Source organism: Triticum dicoccoides, chromosome 4A (genome assembly GCF_002162155.2).
Source record: "Triticum dicoccoides isolate Atlit2015 ecotype Zavitan chromosome 4A, WEW_v2.0, whole genome shotgun sequence".
NCBI classification, from domain to species: Eukaryota; Viridiplantae; Streptophyta; class Magnoliopsida; order Poales; family Poaceae; genus Triticum; species Triticum dicoccoides.
In genome coordinates, this window is record NC_041386.1 from 721,335,086 (window position 1) to 721,340,418 (window position 5,333).

The window sequence follows — 5,333 nt, forward strand, 5'->3', positions numbered from 1 at the left end:
CAGCATTGGGTTGAAGATCAGCAAATGGGAATTTGGTTTCATCGAATATGACGTCACGTGAGATGTAAACGCGACCAGTGGAGACATCTAGACATTTGACACCTTTATGCTGGGCGCTGTATCCTAGGAAGACACACTGTTTTGATCGAAACTTGAGTTTGCGATTGTTGTAGGGACGGAGATTTGGCCAACATGCACACCCAAACACTCGAAGAGATTTGTAGTCTGGTTTTGTGTGAAGGAGGTGTTCTACCGGAGTTTCATTATTAATGACACGACTGGGTAGCATGTTGATAATGTGAACAGCAGTGATGAATGCTTCATCCCAAAACTTGAGAGGCATGGAGGCTCCTGCCAACAAGAGCTTGGAAGTTTTGGAAAACCTGAAACACATCTGATCTTCGTTTGAGAAGATAGATCCAAGAGAATTTACTGTAGTCATCAATAAAACTGACATAATACGTATGTCTACCAACAGAGTGTGGGGCTGGACCCCACACATCAGAAAAAATAAGTTGGAGAGGTTTGGTAGAAACACTAGTAGAAACAGGGTATGGTAATTGATGATTTTTTGCTCGTTGACATGAATCACAAATTGTTTCAACATGACGCTCACCAACAAACGGGAGCTTATTTTTCCTAAGCAACTTTTGAACTAAAGAAAAAGAGGCATGTCCTAAATGATCGTGCCATCGTGTGGACGTAAGCTTGATAGCACCACAAGCTTGTTTATTGAATCTTCTAAACTCTGGAATCAACGGATAGAGCCCTCGAACACATCTACCTCGATAGAGTATTTCCCTCGTTGCCTGATCCTTGATCAAAAAGAAATAAGGATGAAACTCGAGAAAAAAAGATTGTCGATGGCAATGCGATGAACAGAAAGAAGATTTTTATGTGCACTAGGGACATGCAAATTTTTTCTAAGATGTAGTTTACGTCTAGGGGTACGAAATATTGAGTGACCAACATGACATATACTCACACCTTCTCCGCTGGCAGTGTGGATTTGATCCTTGCCGCGATATTTTCCCTTCATGGTCACCTTCTCGAGTTCATTGGTGATGTGGTTTGTGGCCCCACTGTCGACGTACCAATTTGTGTCGACGCCGTAGGACCCATCAGCCGCCGCAGCAACCTTATCATCATCCTGGGAATCATCATCATCCTCGTCATACCTGTACCAGCAATCCTTTGCTGTGTGTCCAGGTTTCCCGCAGATTTGGCAGCGTGGAGTGTCGGGGCGCATTCTGTTGCCGCTGCCACAACCGTGACGGCCGCGGACTCTGCCGCCCGCGCGCTGAGGAGAGGAGCCGCGGTCACTGCCGCTGCCGCCACCAGATCGCCCTTTGTTCCGGGGAGGGCCACGTGAACGGGAGCCGCCACCCCGCCCACGCGACGCCATGTTGGCTGAAGACCTGAAGCCGCCGCCGCCGGACCCGTGGTAATGAGCCACACGCTGGTCGAAGTTGGAGAGCATGGCGTAGAGTTCATCGAGTGTGACGGGGGTCACACGAGCGTCGACAGCAGACACTAGAGGCTGGTAATCGGCGTCTAGCCCATGGATGATGTAGGAGACTAGCTCGTCATCCTGGATGGCCTTGCCCGCCACGGCTAGTTCATCTGCAAATCCTCGCATGGCAGCAAAGTAAGAGGCAACCGAGAGATTACCCTTCTATGCGTTGATGAGTGAGGTGCGGATGTTGTTGATGCGGCTCGCCGGGTGCGACGAGAACATGGCAGCGAGCGTCGTCCAGAGCGCGCTCGCCGTGGTGACCGTGGTCACCGTCACCAGAACCTCCTTTGTGAGGTTGGCCAGCAGGAAGCCAAGGACCTGCTGGTCCTCCCGGACCCATAGAGGGTGGAGAGGGTTGGGTGATGAAGTCTCCTCGCCTTCTTTGGTGGTGATGAGGAGCTTCGCCGGCTCCGGTGTGGTGCCGTCAACGTAGCCGTAGACGCCGGCGCCACGCAGTTGGGGGGTGATCTGCGTTCGCCATAGCACATAGTTCGTGCGGGACAGCTTCTCCGTGACCTGGCTGTTGAGGTTTGAGGAGAAGGCACCGGAGGCGGAGGAGGAAGACATGGCTAGGCTTAGATGAATTCTAGGAAAAGGAAGGCTCTGACTACCATGTGCGATAGCGGAAAACGTCTTGCCTCTCTCGAGGGACGTGGTTCACGTTATATGGAGAGGGGGACGCGACCCCAACGATCGGTACAGGGAGATCAGATTGTTATAGAGAGAATCTCAGGAGAGATTGCTTGGAGAAGGAGATAGAGATAGTTACAATTGTAATATGTTTAAACTAACAACCAAATCTATCTCTATGCCTAACACCAGCCGAACACCACCTCCTGGTTGGGATCGTGACAGTATGTAACGTTGTCTAACAAACCATCGAGCCAAGAATCATAGCAGAAGAGAGTGTTCTTCCCGCTGCCCATAGTTACATTAGTCGATGGGTTGAATTTCATTGGATCATCTCCATGAAGCTTAACACCCTGATACCACCATGGCTCCTCGGCCTTCACCCTGGCAGTCCAGCAATGTCATAAGTTCATGGTGGTCCTAATGTTTGCTAGACTAGCAACTCCAGTCCCGCCGAAATCTTTGGGGGATGTGCACGCACTAGTAGAAAAAAGACCATTTGTCCCGGTTCGTAAGGGCCTTCTGTCCCGGTTTAAGAACCGGGACTAAAAGGTCGGTACTAATGCCCTTGGCCTTTAGTCCCGGTTCTTACACGAACCGGGACAGATGGGCCTCCACGTGGCCACTGCGGGCAGCCCAGGCAGGGGGACCTTTGGTCCCGGTTGGTGACATAAACCGGGACCAAAAGACATCCACGCGTCAGTAGCTGGCTGGAGCTGAGGTTTTTTTTAAAGGGGTTGGTTTAGGGGTTTTGGGGGTTAACTTAGGTTGTTATTAGCTAGCTAATAGAGAGAAGTGTCCTCTCTTATATCTTCGTTCTTGGTTTACCAACGCTACTACTATGTTCATTTCACCCGCTGATATATAATAACTCTTCATGCTCGCATCATACATCATCATATATAATAACAAGTCCTACTAATCATGCATCATCATACAACTTCTACTCATTATTAATAACAAGTCATACGATCATCATCCTCATAGTCATCGAACCCAACCCTACTTAATTGTTCTTAGCACATGATCATTAGTATCAGGTAGGACCTAAACACCCTTAAGGTAAAATAGCATAAAACAATATAGACCCTGACTCTCCATTATGAAGAATGGAGATCATCTTGTCTCCAATTCTTGCGCTTCGCTTCCTTTTGCTTCCAAGAACCTCCTTACGACTGTCCATACATTTTTTCCATTCTTTGATTGTCATGTCTCAATTCTTTTAGAAATCCGGTATGGATAGTTGAGATTCGTAGGATGACCTGGTTGTATGTTCAAAACATCAACGCGACCATGCGTATACATCAGATGAGGCACACAATCATTCGGGATTATCTGTTGAAAAACATAGTAATAACTTAGCAATGATGTACTAGTTTTAGAAGTATGCAAAAGATGCACGGATGTCGTAATAGTAAAAAATCTTACCAGGGTATCTCCATGGTAATTACCGTAGTTCAATACGTGCACTAGTGGCACGTATTGACCATAATGTTGAGGAGTTCGATTGTAGATATTGTAATTCTCAAGATCAGTACAAAATGCGATCAGATGATTTTTCTCCTTATAAGTTAATTCGGAGCCATCGGTGTAGTGGGTTTTGTCTACCATCTTCCGCACATTCTTTGAAGAATGAAAATACAATGGAAATAGGCTGTCAACTATTTTGAAATAAATAGTATAAATTACTTAATAACTATGTTTGAGAAGCTCACATGGAGGAAGAATTGGAAGTGTATCAACAAGGACCCAAATGTCCATATTGTCTTGCTCGATTTTAGGATCACCAAGATCCATGATGACAAGCATATCCTCATCAAAACCATACATCTTGCAAAGTGCTTCCCAATTTTTACAACGAAAATGGGTTACACTCTCAGAATTGTACAACTTTACTTCAAAATTCACACCATGATGGGTCCTTAGGTGAATTTTTTTGTTTCCATACTTTCATGGTCTTCAAAACCCATCCTCTCCAAGACATAGCGTCTTGCATAGCGTGGGATAAGCTAGTCGAATTGGAAAAGATGAAAAATATACGTTAAAATAGTTGAAGTCGTGCTTAATTACGAAAAAACTATTGTCGTCGTTGCGTATCGTTTCAACATCGAAGGTCTCCTCGATCTTAATGCTGAAGCACCGATCTTCGTCCAGCTCAAGAAACCTATCGCACATACCTCGGTCGTCGTGGCACCAGTCACACTCCCCCGGGCGGTTTTCGTCGTCCGAGTACGACATTTCCTATGTTCATAATTCAAATATTAAACTTGTATAATTAAATATATGTACTAAAAAAACAAAAGTAGATCATTATTATTCATCATGGGTTGACTATCGGTCTGTCGAGCCTTTTCTTGAAAACTCTCAGCTCATGTGGTGTACATATTCGACCGTCGGTGATGGTAGCTCCTCCTATCATTCCCGAGTGCATTATTACACCAAATTGTCTAGCACACGGGAATGAAGGAGAAGCTACCCCCATGATGGCGTGGATGATGGAGGGGGCTCCTAGATTTCTGCATAATGCTCTCCAATTTTAGCATTCAAAGTAGAAGTACTTTTCCAATATGAGCATTCAACAAGCAAAATCAAATCGTAAAATAAAGTAGTATTCAAATTAGCATGCATTCAATTATAAGCAAAAGTACATCATCTCTTATGTCCATACATCGTAAAATATTATCACTAATACTCCTCGAATACTATCATACATATAACATCGCTAATACAGCTAGAACCGTAGTGCCTGACGGGTATCGTCGCGGGCGGTGGACACCCAAAGAGAAGGAACCATCACAGGATCATAGCTCCAGTGAGATCCCTGAAGAACAGAAAAAAAATCATAAAAAATTGACATATTCGATCTTTGCATATATGTGAACATACAAACATGCATATTCAACAATAATATCAAAAAAAAATCTATGAACAAAAAAAAATCTAACACAATATGAACAAATTACAACAACTCAATTAACTACACATCTAAATTACTACACATCTAAATTAACTACACATCTAATTAAATTAGCAAAATTCATATAAGCTCACGGGGATGGCGACGACGTGAGGGGCGCGGCCAGGGCGACGGGCAGGGGACGGCGACGGCGACGGTGAGGGGCGGCACGGCGACGGGCGACGAGGCAGGGCCGGTGGCGTCGCGGGGCACGGGGCGACGGCGTCGGCG